This window comes from Pan troglodytes, chromosome Y (assembly GCF_028858775.2).
Source record: "Pan troglodytes isolate AG18354 chromosome Y, NHGRI_mPanTro3-v2.0_pri, whole genome shotgun sequence".
NCBI lineage: Eukaryota > Metazoa > Chordata > Mammalia > Primates > Hominidae > Pan > Pan troglodytes.
Genome location: NC_072422.2, coordinates 19952951 through 19970167, shown reverse-complemented (window position 1 = coordinate 19970167; position 17217 = coordinate 19952951). Strand labels below are relative to the sequence as shown.

General features: G+C 41.5%; 1 long non-coding RNA gene across 1 annotated transcript; it reads left to right on the top strand.

Annotated features, from left to right (window-relative positions):
• The first annotated feature begins 4778 nt into the window (after positions 1-4778).
• Positions 4779-11014, top strand: LOC134809407 (uncharacterized). The gene is made up of 3 exons (XR_010155012.1): positions 4779-4870; positions 6521-6660; positions 8033-11014. It is a non-coding gene; the product is annotated as an uncharacterized LOC134809407 (long non-coding RNA).
• Positions 11015-17217: the final 6203 nt, after the last annotated feature.

Here is a 17217-nt window from a genome sequence, read left to right as displayed (position 1 = left end):
TAGGCTACACAAGGGTCAGGGACCCATGTGAGGAGGGAGTCTGTCCATTCTCAGAGCTCAAATGGCATGCTAGTATAACCACTACTCTCTTCAGAGCTGTCAGACAGGGATGTTTAAGTCTGCCAAAGTTGTCTGCTGCCTTTTGTTCAGCTATGCCCTGCCCACAGTGGTGGAGTCTAGAGGCAGTAGGCCTTGTTGAGCTGTGGTGGGCTTTGCCCAGTTTTAGCTTCCTGGGTGCTTTGTTTACCTACTCAAGACTTAGCAACGGGGGACACCCCTTTACCAGCCAGGCTGCCACCTTTGGGGTTGAATTCAAACTGCTGCATTAGCAGTGAGCAAGGCTCTGGGGGCATGGGACCCACCAAACCAGGCATGGGAGAGAATGACTTGTTCTGCCAGACGCCGTGACCTTGGGAAAAGTGCAGTATTTGCACAGGAGTACCCCCATTTTTTCCAGGTAGTCTGTCATGGCTTCCCTTGGCTAGGAAAGGGAAATCAACCAATGCCTTGCACTTCCCAGTAGAGGTGATGCCCAGCCCTACTTCAGCTCACCCTCTGTGGGCTGCACCTACTGTCCAACCAGTCCGAAAGGGATGAATCAGGTACCTCTGTGGGAAATGCCAAACTCACTGATCTGCCTTGATCATGCTGGGAGCTGCAGACCAGAGCTGTTCCTATTTGGCCATCTTGGAACACCTCCAGGAAAAAATAGGATGCATTTTTAAAGGTAATTTTTTTTTTTTCTTTTTTGTGATGGAGACTTATTCTGTCACCCAGGCTGGAGTGCAGTGGTGTGGAGAGTGCTTCCTCCACACACTTCCCTGTCCCTTTCAATCAGCTGGCTGTGAGATCATTGAAACCAGAGATCTGAGGCACAGGACAGACCCAAGCAGGGTTGTGGCTGCCTGTCTGCATTTCAAGGTCACTGTATGGTAGGGTCAGTTCTTTGGTTAGAGAAAAGGCTATTGTGTCATCAGAGGAGGGCTTGTTGAGTTGATTCGAGAGACAATACAAGCATCAATATTTGGAATGTCCCAGGTTAGTGTTGAGGACCAGTTGCACACCACCCGGTGGGTACCCTGAGTCTGGAGGAGACAAAGGAATTAGAAAGAGAGAGAATAAACATTTAAAAGGTGCATCCAGGGGACCAGAGCATTGAAGGATTGCTCATGGCCCATTGCTCTTGGGCTTCACCCAATTTATTGGTTTACATGCTCTTTGTTCTCAGGGCAGCTGGGAGGGGGAGGAAGGGATGAGGAAAAGGATTAATCAGTGAAGGAGAACTCCTGAGCCATTCAATAAGATGTTTGGCACTGGCGGTTTCTGTGAATTTCCTTGAGCAAAGGTGTGTGTCTAACCTAGTTAAGATCTGTAACTTATTGGGACTGAAACGGGTGGGAGCTGGTTTCAGGAGGAGCCAAGATGTTTGATTATACTCCATTGCTTCAAGGGAGTGTTGTCTCCCTGAGCAACCCATGGAATACTGCTGAGCAGTTATGCACTCAGGGCATAAATACGTGAAGGCAATAAGGAGACTTTTCTACTCAGAGGCTGCCCATGGCTCCCCATGGGTTTCTCACACAGGGGAGACCAACTCAATTGGCACCCCAGAAATTCTCTTTTCCACAGTTAGTAATTATGGGTATTTGGTTTGGTCTTATCCTGGACCAAAGACAGGATAAGAGATAAACAAAGAATATTGGGGCGGCCCTGTGGTGACAGCATTTTCCAGCCAGCAGGCCTGCTTTACCTGCTGGGAAGAAGGCTGGGCCACAAAACTTCTTCATCCGTCTGATCTCTTTAGAGGGACATGAATAAAATGGGCCTCCACAGTCCCAAGACAACACTCAAGGACTTGGACTTGGACTTTCCTGGAGACAAGACAATTTGAATGGCACTGACTGCCACGTACTGTCATCCCATGGGCCACGAGACCATTTCGCCTGTTCAGTTCCCCTCTACTCTTTATGGGTGACTAGGGCATGGAATGGGTGTCGAGATGACAGGGCTCTGTCTCTGGGATAAGGACAGACCCCAGGGAAGGGGAAGCCACCAGCCAGGAGCCCAGGTCAGGGGCCAGGTTTGGGGAGCATTTTCCTCTGACCCTACGCTTACTCCTGCAGCGTGACTCATCACCTGAATTTATGTCTATTTTGGAGAATGGAGAAAACAGACTTAGAAAAAGACACTTGCAGGCCTGTCACCTAAAGACAAACCCAGCTGTAATTCTGGTGTGTTTATTTTTAGTATTTTGTTTGTTTCTCTTTTCTCATGTTTCTGCTACATGTCAGTACTTTTTTGAGCACACGCCCTGCACTCTGTGATCTTCCTTTGATGAGGAGGATCCTTTAAGATAAGAAAAGTACAGGCTGGCCATCTGTGGATCTGTTCTACATTTGGGGCTGGCCTATGTCTTGTCTGGCCTTCACACCGTGTGTACTTATTCTCCTCCTTTCCACATACCATTAGGATATTATCATCTTTCTTGGCACCTCTTTTGCCTGCTTATATTTAGATCCTGCACTGCCCAGGTGTGTGACCCTTGGCTGGTTCATGTGACTTCTCGCCTCTAAAATAGGGATGGTGCCAGGACCTGCCACGGAGATTGTTGCAAAGATCAAGTGGGGGCGGTTATCAAAAGCCTAAGAGTACCATTGAGACACAGTGAGCATACATGAAATACCAACTGTTTATTATCAAGTGCTTCCTAATTGTTCTTTAGGATCAACCATCATTTATTCACATAATTATCAAGCTCTTGTTAATCGTTTTCCTATTTCCAACACTGGAGAACAATACTTCATTGAAAGTCATAGTAAATAAAGTACTAACGTATTATCTGTTTCAAGTAATAGGCTTTATTAAGTGCCTCAAGGGTGCCAGGTCAATCAGAGCCTGACCCAAGTGTTTGCAGCCATAGAGAAAATGGGAAAGGCATTGCAATTTGTGATATCCTGGGACCCACAGCCACGAGTGGCCAAATTGAAACAGGAAACCGTGTTCCTCAGCTTGGCTTCAGTTTCTTTCCAAGTCCTATTGCTCTGGCCTGAAAGAGCCTCTGCCCACCAAAATATGGTGTTCTTTGTGTCCCCCAGGCCACTGCAGGGTAGTGAGATGTACCAGTAGGGGCCCACCCATGATGTTGCCACCCTCCCTCTCATCTTTCTTGCTCCTTTCCTCTGCCCTCTGGCTGCTTACAGTAACATGCTGCACCACTCTATGGCTGCACCTGAGTAGTGGCTGATGCCACTAGCAGTGGCATCCTCTAAGGAAATTTCCTTCCAGACTGGGAAGTTGGTCTAAAGTTAGGGGCTGGACTTCATGATGCACACTGCAGACACCTCTGTGGTTGTGTCTATTGATACCCTTGGTGATGTCTACATGTGGATCTGCTTTGGACAGATCTTGAGTTTTTCAGCTGTATCTGGTGATTACTTGGGTCTCGTTTGAGGGAGTGGAAGTGTGGGTAGAGCCAGGATTTTCTGCTGGAATCTGTGATGCTTCATTAGACTTGGAACCAGGACAGCTGGAACAGAGACTCTTCCTAGAGTCTCTGACACCATATATTATTTCTCATATATTTTATTTTGAAAATAAAAATATACGCACATGACTGAAAAATACAGAGGTGAGGCAAGAGTTACACAAAAGGAGCTGCCACCATGTGCACCTCACCCTAGTCCCCTGAACTACCTGTTAACAACCAGGTACAACAGAGGAAGACTGAGTTTCTTAGACTCCCACTTTTCCTCCACCCTCAGCCAATGGTAGGAATATGATGATTTTAGTTTCTTTCTTAGTTATCATTGAAGCTGTAAGTAACTGTAGAGTATAAATATTTAGATATACATCTTGTTGATCCAATAAAATAGAATCTTGTGACTTTCCTCTTGTAGGAAGTATATTAGTACTGTGAATTCCCATACATGTCTTGGTATTCTATGGGTATATAATATTTTTTCTTTAGCTTTCTATTTTCTTGGAGTTTCTGTTGCCTTTTCTTCTTTCTTTCTATTCAAAATTAAATTGTCTCCTTTTATCACATCCTTAATATCTTCCCTCATTTCTAACCTCCCATCTGAAAAGTCACTGCTGGATGCCTTCCTTTTTCGTGTTCCCACCCAACCAATCTCTCTCTAGGCCTGGGATTGAGCTGTCATTCCAAGGGCTTTCATAACTGCCTCCCTGGGTTTTTACATGTCAAATGCTATTTCACTACTGCAAATATGGGACTAATCTCCCAGAGAGCTAACCACTTTTCTTTTTTTTTTTTTTTTTTTTTTTTTTTTTTTTTTTTTTTTTTTGAGACGGAGTCTCGCTCTGTCGCCCAGGCTGGAGTGCAGTGGCGCGATCTCGGCTCACTGCAAGCTCCGCCTCCCGGGTTCACGCCATTCTCCTGCCTCAGCCTCCCGAGTAGCTGGGACTACAGGCGCCCGCTACCACGCCCGGCTAATTTTTTTTTGTATTTTTAGTAGAGACGGGGTTTCACCGTGTTAGCCAGGATGGTCTCGATCTCCTGACCTCGTGATCCGCCCGCCTCGGCCTCCCAAAGTGCTGAGATTACAGGCGTGAGCCACCGCGCCCGGCCACCACTTTTCTTATGGTTTATTTTTTTTAATTGTATGTGGTTTTGAAATATTTTTTAGATTGTGTCTTACATTTTTTTGAGACTTACACATTTTAAGAGAATTTCAAACTGTTTTTCCTAATTTCTGAATTTTCTTATTAACTTCCTAAATTTTGTTACTTTCTATGGATGCAATATTTTCTACTTCTCTGAGACTATAGGGAACATGCATTCTGAACTCTGCTTGAACAGAGGTCATGGGGCCAGAAGGAAAAAGGAACTTAGAGACTCATTTCTCTGGAGGTGAGTTGTCTGTTTGATCATATTTGTCTTTTTTTTTTTTTTTTTTGCATTTTTTAAAACTGTCGAACACTCATGTTTGCCTGTGCAATTAGTAATAAGGCTGAAATGGGGATGGTCACAGGCTCATTTCACATTGGACAAGAGGAACTGGCCTTCAAACCCTTCAAACCAGGGTTCTACACATGGGAAGGATTATTTCCACTGGGAATCCCTAAGCTTCCTTGTGTCCTCTGCAGAAACCTTCACTTCAGTTGTCCTTCTGCTGTCTTGGCATGGCAATGCTCTTCCTCCACTTGCAACCTGAACACACAACTTTGGACATTGTGCTCATGGCTTTTCCCTTCTTTTTGTCTTGAAGAGAGACAATGCAACCCATTTCTCTACTGTGATGGAACCAGAATGTTCATATTAGAACTGGAAGATGATGTCGTCTACAGCAGAGGGCACGTAAACTTCTGCATGAAAGAGGAAATACCAGAAAATAGACACAAGGACAGGAAGGTCACTTTGAACTATAAAGGTCCTCAGGGGCAACTGGGTACTGTGTTAGGTGGTCACTCTTCTGTGCAGAAGGAAGGACTGTGTGAGCCTTTCCCTCAGGCCTGTTCTGTGTCTGAGCTCAGGGCCAACTTAATTCTCATTATAGAGCCTCATAGATTAGGAAAAGAAAAGAATCTGCCTTCTCAGGCCTCCTGCCCATTCATATTCTGAGCTGCAGATCGTGATTCCTTATTTAAAAACAGCTTCATTGAAGTGTGATCAGCATTTGGTAAACTGCACATGTGCAGAAAGAAGAACTGATGGTTTTCTCCATGTGAGTATTTCATTCACCACAAGGCCAGATATGCTATGAAGGTCATGAAAACGTACTTTCCTCCTGGCAATAAAGATCTCTCCCTGGCCAATCTAGTACCACAGATCTGCTTCTTTCACTAAAATTTAGTGGTATTTTATAGAATTACATGTAAATACAGTATGTACTTGGATCTTTGTGCATCGTTCTGATCTGGGTTCTTTTATTCAGCAGAACTACTTTCAGAGTCACTCTGTTCTGATTGCATCAACAGTCCATTCCTTTTTATGCCGAGCCATACACCATGGTGTGGATGTGCCACAGATTGTTCACCCTTCTTTTGTGTATGGGCATTTGGGGTTCCTGGTTTGGCAACATTGTGTATAAGGATGTCATGAATATTTATTTATGTATATAGCCTGTAAACTTGCCTTCATTTCTCATCATTCATTCCTAGGAGGGCAGTGGCCACCTCATGTCATGGTAGGTCTGCTTCGACCTTGCTAAGGAACCACTGTGCCTTGTGCTAAGTGCTTTGTCCATTCCCCGCTTTCTGTCTTGCTCCGTCTGATTTAGTCATACTAACCTCTTGTCTCCTTCATCCTCAAGGGCAATAACTTCTTAGCATACCACCCTTCCTTTGCACTTGGAATCACCAGCTCCTTCTCTATGTGCTGGCTTTGATTCCCTCACTAAAGTTGCCTTCTGTGACCCATGTGTAACACACTGCCCTCAAAACATCCTATGTATGAGAAGGTTTTGGGATAAGAGACTGTTCCTGATGAGTATCAAGTACCTACAATGGCTCTGAATGGAAGAAAGATGACTGGTTGTGTCTTGTCACCCATTGTCCCTAGAGCTCATCTTGGTTGATAGAAAGAAGACTGGGTGTGGCCTGGACATACATTCAAGTGACTCACAAACTATTTCTAAATGACAACTGGAGACCTGGCCGGTGGCTGGAACCTGAAGTTACTTGGAAGTGATGTGATTGAAAGTGAGTCACTCAGTCACCTGATCTTGGCCCTTTTCTCTACATGTGGGATTACCCATACCTGGCAGAGTCACTGTGAGTTCACCTGAGCAAGTCACCTGCACGTGGTGGTGCTCAGAAAATGTTAATTTCCCTTTACTTAAGTGGAATGACACATGGATATTATATGCTGAGGTCTGGATTACAATAGAGCAAGATGCAGAAGACCTTGTAAACCCTGAGGAGACATCAATGATCACTGGGTGTCTGGATAGGCAGCATAGAAAAAGTGACCTGGAGCTGGAAATGGCCAGATGGTGTCTTACAGTTATCTGAACAGGCATGAGTGGGGCAGGAGAGGGATTACCACTTTATACCCACTAGAATGTCTTTTTTGTTTCTTGTTTTTGAAAAATGGAAAGTTGGAGAGTTTCTGCAGCAAATGGAGCACTTGTGCATTGCTGGTGAGAATGTGAAGTGGTGGTGAGGGTTGCACAATAACATAAACATACTTACAAATATTTAGATACATGCACAAATGTTTAGATTGGTAAATTTTATGTTATATTACTTTTACCACATACAATAAAGGCTTCCTGAGAACTGATCCTGAAATAGTTCCACGTGGAACAAAACAAGATCCTTCTTTCCCAGAGTGAGTAGGAGCCTTTTATTTTCTTGAAATGGAGTCTTGCTCTGTGGCACAGGCTGGAGTGCAGTGGTGTGGTCTCTGCTCACTGCAGAGCTTTGACTGTGGCCCCAACCAGCTAGTGAGACTCGCATGTATTTGGTAAAGAATAATTGACCAAGGCTCAAGTCAACACCACTAAAGGGTAATTGACAGTGTGGAATTCCCAATTAGAAAGCAATTTAGCACTATACTAAGACCAACATTAATCTTAGGACCGTATGAGTAAGCAAGCTAGTTAGATAAACACCCCACTTTAGTTTGTTTCTACTCTAACTTACTTAACTAAAGGGAAAAGGCCATTTTCAGCCAAATTTATTACTGGAGCTTATGTCAGCTCCCTAGGCCTTGCAAGAAGGTTTGTATCTGCTAATTTTCCCCACCATCTTGACTGAACCCCAACAGATATCAAAGCAATAACAGGAATTTCTAGAGTACAAATGACTTTCTGTGAAAATTGAAAAAATCATTGATTTCCATTTCAGTACATACTTTGCAATGCTTAATACTTGATACAGATTAGAAATCTGGAGGTTTACCTTCTTAAACCTGCTTTTTCAAAAGTGAATCAAAATGTCAATTCACTTGTTTTTGGTCTGTTCATTTTTCTTCACCTTTTGCAACATGGCACTGCTTTTGATTGACATTTGAATACAGAGATTAATTTATTAAAACATTTCTCACTGTTCTTTTCCTTTTTGCTTTTAGACATTACAAGTGAAACTTCTGGTAATTTCAACAGTGCACACTGCAAATAAGAATAAAAACTGGTCGGCATCTGGCAATATGGTAGAAAAGTAACAACTCTGATCTGCAGCTCCCAGTGAGACAAACACAAAGGAAAGCTGATTTCTGCATTTCCACCTGAGTTACCCAGTTCATCTCACTGGAAGTGGTTAGACATTGAGTGCAGCCCACAAAAGGCAAGCAGAAGTAGGGTGAGTGTTGCGTCACTCAGGAAGTGTAAGTGGCTGAAAACTTCCTCCTTTAACCATGGAAAGCAATCGGGGGCTGTGCTATCAAGCCCATAACCTGCAGTTTTCCCATGGTTCTTACGATGCACAGACCAGGAGATTCCCTAGTGTGCCTGTACAACCACAGAACTGGGTTTCAAGCACAAAACTGGGTGGCTGCTTTCACAGAGGCTGAGCTAGCTGCAAAATAATTTTCGTACCCTAGTGGCACCTGGAACACCAGTGAGACATAACCATTCACCCCCCTGGAAAGGGGCTGAAGCCAGGGAGCCAAGTGGTCCCACTGAGCAGGCCCCACTCCCATGGAGCACAGCAAGCTGAGATCCACTGGCTTCAAGTTCTCACTACCTACATAGAAGCCTGAAGTCAACCTAGAATGATAAAGCTTGGTGGGGAGAGGTTCGACCACAATTACTGAGACTTGAGTGTAAGGTTTTCCCCTCAGAGTGTTAAGAAAACTGCCAGGAAATTTGGGCTGCATGGAACTCACAGAAGCATGCAAAGCAGCTGTGGCCACATTGGCTCTCTAGATTCCTCCTCACTGGGTAGGGCATCTCTAAAAGAAAGGCAGCAGCCTGAGTCAGAGACTTATATGTAAAACTCCCAACTCCCTGGGACAGAACACCTGGGAAAAGGGATGGCTGTGACTGCAACTTCAGCAAACTTAAAGACTCCTGCCTGCTTGCACTGAAGAGAGCAGTGTATCTCCCAGGACAGTGCGCAAGCTCTGCTCAGGGCAGACTGGCTTTTCAAGTTTGCCCCTGACACCTGTGCTTCCTGACTAGGAGACCTTTTCCAGCAGGGGTCAACAGACACTTCATAGAGAAAAGCTCTGGCTGGCACCAGCCAGGTATCACTCTGAGTCAAAACTTCCAATCATTGCTGTTGTGCAACTTCATATGGTGATACCCAGGCAAACAGCAACTGAAGTAGACCAGCAAACTGTAGCAGACCTGCAGAAGAGATGCCTGACTGTTAGAAGAAAAACTAACAAACAGGAAACAGTGACATCAACATCAACATCAACAAAAAGGACTCTCACACAAAATCCCAGTCCAAAGACATGAGTATCAAAGATCCCAGGTAGATAAATCCATGAAAAATGAGGAATAGCCAGCACAAAACAGCTGAAAATTCAAAAAATTAGAATGCCTCTTCAACTCCAAATGATCGCAATTCCTCTCCAGCAAGGGCACAAAGGTGGATGGAGAATGAGGTTGATGAGTTGGCAGAAGTAGGCTTCAGAAGGTCAGTAATAACAAAATTCTCTAAGCTAAAGGAGTATGTTCTAAACCAATGCAAGTAAGGTAAAAGCCTTGATAAAACGTTACAGGAGCTGCTAACTAAAATAACCAGTTTACAGAAGAACGTATATGACCGCATAGAGCTGAAAAACACAGTGCAAGAAACATTGTGAAGCAAAAACAAGTATTAATAGCTGAATCAATGAAGAGGAAGAAAGATTATCAAAGATGGAAGATCGACTTAATGAGATAAAGCATGAAGACAAGATTAGAGAAAAATGAATGAAAAGCAACAAACAAAGCCTCCAAGAAATATGGGAGTATGTCAAAAGACCAAACCTATAACTGATTGGTGTACCTGAAAGAGATGGGGAAAAATGGAACCAAGTTTGAAAACACACTTCAAGACATCATCCAGGAGAACTTCCCAATGGAACAAGACAGGCCAACATTCAAATTCAGGAAGTACAGATAACACCACTAAGATACTCGCTGAGAAGAGCAACAGACATATGACTGTCAGATTCTCCAAGGTTGAACAAAAAGAAAAAATGTTAAGGACAGCCAGAGAGACAGGTCAGGTTACCTACAAAGGGAAGCCCATCAGACTAACAGAGGATCTCTCTGCAGAAACCCTACAAGCCAGAAGAGAGTGGAGTCAATATAAAACAAACCTAAAGAAAACAATTTCAACCTAGAATTTTATATTAAGCCAAACTAAGCTTTATAAGCAAAATAAAAATAAAATTGTTACAGATAACAAAATGTAGATGGTTTTGTCAACACCATGCCTGCCTTAGAAGAGCTCCTAAAGAAAGCACTAAATATGGAAAGAAAATACCGGTACTCACCTGGTGCAGTGGCTCACGCATGTAATCTCAGCACTTCGGGAGGCGTAGGTGGGCAGATCATGAGGTCAGAAGATGGAGACCATCCTGGCTAGCACAGTGAAACCCTGTCACTACTAAAAATACAAAAAAAATTGGCCGGCTGTGTTGGTGAGTGCCTGTAGTCCCAGCTACTCAGACTCACGGGAGGCTGAGGCAGAATGGCAGAAACACAGGAGGCGGAGCTTGCAGTGAGCCAAGGTCATGCTACTGCACTCCAGCCTGGCCAACAGAGTGAGACTCTGTCTCAAAAAACAAAAAACAAAACAAAAAAAAATCGGTACTCACCACTGAAAAAAATAGCAAAATATAAAGACCAACAACTCTATGAAGAAAGTGGATCAACTAATGTCCAAAACAACCACCTAACATTCCCATGCCAGGATCAAATTGACACATAAGAATATTAACCCTAAATGTAAATGAAATAAATTTGCCAATTAAAGTACACAGATTGGCAAATTGGATAAAGAGTCAAGACCCTTCGGTGTGCTATATTGAGGAGAACCATCTCATGGGTGAAGACACACATAGGCTCAAAATAAAAGGATGGAGGAATATTTACCAAGCAAATGGAAAGTTACCAAAAAAAAAAAAAAAAAAAAAAAAAAAAAAAAAGCGGGCTTGAAATCGTAGTCTATCCTAAGGCAAACTTTAAGCCATCATACATCATAAAAGACAAAGTAGGGAGTTGCATAATGGTAAGGAATCAGTGCAACCAGAACAGCTAACAATCCTAAATGTATATGAACCTAATACAGGAGCATTCAGATTAAAAAGCAAGTTCTTAGAGACTTACACAGACTTAGACTCACACACAATTATAACAGGAGACTTTAACACCCTACTATCGATATTACGCTGATAAATGAGACAGAACTTTAACAAGAATACTCAGGACGTGAACTCAGCCCTTGACCAAGCAGAGCTAATAGACAGCTACAGACGTCTCCACCCCAAATCAACAGAATATACATTCTTCTCATCACCACGTAGCACTTATTGTAAAATTGACCACATAACTGGAGGCAAAACACTCCTCAGCAAATGCAAAAGAATGGAAATCAAAACAAACAGTCTCTCGCACCAGAGTGGAATAAAATTAGAACTCAGGATTAAGAAACTTATTCAAAACTGCAAAATTACATGCGAACTGTAAAACCTGCTCCTGATTGACCACTGGGTAAATAACAAAATTAAGAAAGAAAGAAAGAAGCTGTTTAAAATCAATGAGAACAAAGACACAACCTACCACAATCTCTAGGACACAGCTAACGCAGTGTTAAGAGAGAAATTTATAGCACTAAATGCCCACATCAAAAGTGGGAAAGATCTAAAATCAACACCATAAAATCACAATGAAAAAAACTAGAGGGACAGACATAGTGGCTCATGCCTGATATTTCAGCACTTTGGGAAGTTGTGCCAGGCAGGTCACCTGAGTTCAAGAGTTCAAGACTAGCCTAGCCAACAAACATGATGAAACTCCATCTCCACAGAAAATACAAATAAAAAAGAAAGCCTGGCATGGGGGCTCACACCTGTAATCCAGGATACTCAGGAAGCTGAGTTGAGATAATCTCTTGAACAGAAAAGATAAAAACCACAGTGAGCTGAGGTAGCACCACTCCACTCCAGTGTGCACGACAGAGCAAGACACCTTCTCAAAAAAAAAATTTTTTAAAAAGGAAGAAAGAAAGCAAAAGAGCTGGAGAAGCAAGAACAAACATATCCAAAAACTGAGACAAAAAAAGAAATAACTGAGATAAGAACGTAACTGAAGGTGATAGAGTCAGGAAAATCCCTCATGAATCCAGGAGCATTTTTGTTTGTTTGTTTGTTTTTTGTAAAGATTAACAAAATAGATACACTGCTAGCCAGACTAATAAAGAAAAAAAAAGAAAATAATCAATTAGACATATTAAAAAAGGATAATGGGGATGTGAAAACTGATCCCACATAAATACAAACTACCATCAGAGAATACTGTAAACACCTCTATGTAAATAAAGCAAAAAATCTATAAGAAATAAATAAATTCCTGGACACATACACTTCTGCAAGACTAAACCAGGAAAAAGTAGAATCCCTGAAGAGACCAACAAATTCTAAAGTTGAGGCAGTAATAGCCTACCAACCAAAAAATGCCCAGACCAGACAGATTCACAGACTACTTCTACCAGAGGTACAAAGAAAAGCTGGTGTCATTTCCTTCTAATACCAAAACCTGTCAGAAACCAAAAAAAAAAAAAAAAAAAAAAAAAAAAAATTGGCCAGTATTCCCGATGACCATCAATGTGAATATTCACAATAAAATACTGGCAAACTGAATCCAGCAACACATCAAAAAGCTTATCCATCACGATCAGATCAGCTCCAACCAGCAAGGCTGGTTTTAACATATACAAATCAACAAACGTAATTCATCACATAAAGAGAACCAAAGACAAAAACCACATAATTTTCTCTATCGATGCAGAAAAGGCCTTTGATAAAATTCAACATCCCTTCCCACTAAAAACACTCAATATACCAGGTATCGATGGAATGTATCAGAAACTAACGAGAATTATTTGTGACAAACCCATAGGCAATATTATACTGAATGGGCAAAAGCTGGAAACGTTTTCTTTGAAAACACAGAACACAAGGCACAAGAAAAGGATGGCTTCTCTCACCACTCGTATTCAACATAGAGTGGAAAGTTCCACCCAGGGCAATCAGACAAGAGAAACAAATAAAGGGTATTCAAATAAAAATAAAGGAAATCAAATTTTCCCTGTTTTTAGAGGACATAGTTGTATATTTAGAATACCCCAGTATCTCACCTCTAAAACTACTTAACAGTAGACAAGAAACTTGTCTTTTGTATGAGTTTGCTTAAGCTTATCAGCAACTCCAGCAATCTCAGGCTACAAAATCAATGTGCAAAAATCACAAGTATTTCTATACACCAATAATAGAAAAACAGGGAATCAAATCATGACTGAACTCAAATTCACAATTTCTCCAAAGGAAAAAATAACTAAGAATAAAAATTACAAGAAATATGAAGGACTTCTTTATGGAGAACTACAAACCACTGCTCAAAGAGAGGACACAAAAATACCATGTTCATGAATAAGAAGAATCAATATCATGAAAATGACCATGCTGCTTAGAGTAATTCACACATCTACAATGATCTGATCTTTGACAAGCCTGAAAAAACAAGCAACTGGGGAAGAATTCCCTGGTATGGGAAAACTGGCTAGCCATATGGAGAAACCTGAAACTAGATCCCTTTCTCACACCACATAATTAACTCAAGATGAACTAAAAGACTTAAACGTAAAACCTAAAACCCTAAACACCCTAGAAGAAAATCTACACAATACCATTCAGGATATAGGCATGGACAAAAACTTCATGGCAAAAAGACCAAAAAACAATTGCAACACCATCCAAAATTGACAAATGGGACCTAATTAATCTAAAGAGCTTCTCCACAGCAAAAGAAAATATCATCAGAGTGAACAGGCAACATACAAAATGTGAGAACATTTTTTCAACCTATCTATCTGAAAAAAGTCTAATATCAAAAACCTACAAGAAATTAAAAAAAACTTACAACAAAATAAAAAACAAATCCCATCAAAAAGTGGGCAAAGGATACGAAGAGACATTTCCCAAAGGAAGATATTTAATCAGCAAACAAACATATATAAAAAAAAAAGCTTAGCATCACTGGTCATTAGAGAAATGCACATCAAAACCACAATGAGATACAATCTCACACCGGTCAGAATGGTGACCATTAAAAAGTCAGGAAACAACACGTTCTGGTGAAGATGTGGAGAAAGAGGAATGCTCTATACTGCTGGTGTTAGTACAAATTAGTTAAATCATTGTGGAAGACGGTATGGTGATTCTTCAGAGATCTATAACCAGAAATACCATTTGACCCAGCAATTCCATTATGTGGTGTGCCTCCAGAGGATTATAAATCATTCTACATAAGGAAACATGCACATTTACATTTACCGCAGCACTATTGAGACACAAAAAAGACATGGAACAAACCCAAATGCCCATCAATTATGGATTGGATAAAGAAAATGTGGAACATATACACCATGGGATACTATGCAGCCATGAAAAAGAATAATTTCATGTCCTTTTCAGGGACATGAATGGAGCTGGAAACAATTATTCTCAGCAAGCTAACACAGGAACAGAAAAGCAAACACTACCTATTCTCATGCATAAGTGGGAATGGAACAATGAGGACACAATGGGGCCTGTCAGGGAGTAGGGGGTAAGTGGAAGGAGATCATCAGGACAAATACCTAATGCATGCAGGGCTTAAAACTTAGATGATGGGTTGATGGGTGCAGCAAACCACGGTGGCACATGTACACCAATGTAACAAATCTGCCTGTTCTGCACATGTATCCCAGAAGTTAAATTATAATAAAAAATAGTCAAGTTAAATGACCAACTAAATAGTATCCATGAATTTATGATTATTCCATATTTGATTTTTACTTAATACTTTGTCTGTGCTTTGTGTCTCTAGGAAAGCAAAATAAAAATATGTTGTACCAAACATTTTAAAAGAATTTACTAGAAAGCAATTGGAGCCTTTTTTTTTATCTGTTGATGAAGACAAATGTAGATTAAAAACCAACTCTCCTAATGCTTGTCAGTACCGCAAGGTGCTTAGGATCAAAATAAAACTTTCAACCTAAGGATATCTGGCAGCCTCCAGAACTTTAAGGAAAGTCAAGAAACAAAGTATCCAGCTTCAGGCTCTTTCTGGGAGAGCATGCCCAGTGCCTTGGGGATCCTTGGACCCTGGAAGAAGGGCGGAAGTGGGGTAGGTGGGGGCGGTATTTGGAGCCACTGCCCCTCTGGCAGCCACTGCTGCTCCCTATGGATGGCTTGGAGTCTCAGCCTTCAGCAGAATCAGCAGGCTTTCCGCAAACAGTGTTTGGTGTGCCTGCCTGTTTTCCATCTCTGTATCTTCCTTAGTGATGTATCTACTCAGGTTTTCACCTTGAAATTGGGTTGCTTATCTTTTTGAGTTTTAGGGTATCCTCGTATATTGTACATACAAGTCACTTTTCAGATTAGTTTGCTAAATTTTTCTATCTGTGGCTGGCTTTTTGGTTCTCTTTACCAGATTTCAGTTTTTTTTTTTGAGGTGATGTCTCATTTTGTCACCCAGCCTGGAGTGCAATGACCCAAACCAGCCTCACCGCAATCCCCACCTCCCAAGTTCAAAGGATTCTCCTTGCTCAGACTCCTAAGCATCTAGGATTACCGGCACACACCAGAAATTCCAGTTAATTTTTTTTTATTTTTAGTACAGACGTGACTTCACCATGTATACGATGCTGACCTGCAACTCCTATCCTCAGGTGATCTGTCCGCTTTGACCTTCAAAAGTAACAGGGTGTTTTACAGAGAAGACATTTCATCTTTTAATAAAGTTCATATTATCCATTTTTTTCTTTCATGGACTTGCTAATAAATAATTACCAAAACCAGGCCCATGAAGATATTTTCCAATTACAACTTTGCAGTGAAAAGATTTAAAGTATGGGTATTTTTGACCAATTTTTTAACTATAAAATTTTTGTCTATGTTCATTTGTTTCCATATAGTTTCCAGCAGTTTTCTTGACACTTGTGAAACAGCTTTATCTTTTCCAAAGAATATTCTTCGCATTTTTGACAAAATCAGTTGACTTGGGACAGTTTGGGGGCTATTCTCTTCCACTTATCTGCTTGTCTATTAAATTATGAATGCCACACTCTTCTTTATTACATTAGCTTTAGTGTAAATATTCATATCCAGATGTGTAATTCCTTTAGCTTTGTTCTTCTTTAGTCTTATTTCATCTATTCTAGGTTTAGGAAGAGTTTGTTGATATATTTACCTGGAATTTGATTGGGATATGTCTGAAATAACCATAAATGTACTTCTCCAGAACAAGAAACGTCTCTTTATTTATTTATTTATTTATTTATTTATGTATTTATTGAAAAAGAGTTGTGTCACCCATGTTGGAGTGCAGTAGCACCATCTCAACTCACTGAGATTCTCCCACTTCAATGACCCAGGTAGCTGGGAACACAGGCGTGCCCACCAAGCTCAGCTTATTTTATTTATTTATTTTTTTTTTTTTTGTATTTTTGGTAGAGTTGGAGTTTCACCCTGTTCCCCAGGCTGGTCTCCGACTCATTGGCTCAAGTGATCTGCCTGTGGCAGCCTCCCAAAGCGCTGGGATTACAGGCGTCTGCCAACATGCCAGGACTCTCTGCATTTACCAATATTTCTGTTGATTTCTCTCAAAGGTGACTCATTGTTTACTGAATGAATTTTGCATATTTTGTTACATTTATACTTAAAGGATTCAATTTTTTGGGTAGTATTGCAAGTGGTGTTTTGATATTTCAAATTCCAATGATTTCTATTCATGATTGCTGATATACAAAAAATCAGTTGAGTTTTATCTATTGATCGTCTCCTTTGCTTCTTTTTAATCCCCATTCAAGGTTTGGGAAGGTTGGCCCTATTTCACTTCCGCTTCCTGAGATTGTCGCCTGGATTAACCCACCCCGAATTTCAGAAATTTTCCCAGGCTACCACCAGAGGGTGCGCGGAGCCTACGCACTGAGCACGCAGAGCCCGTAAACAAACTCTCTGAGGAGCAGGGTGTCCTCACAGTGCCTCGGATAGCACTTCCTTCTCCTCGAGACACACCGGAGAGAGGCCGTGGTTTCAGGGTGCCCGGGGACACC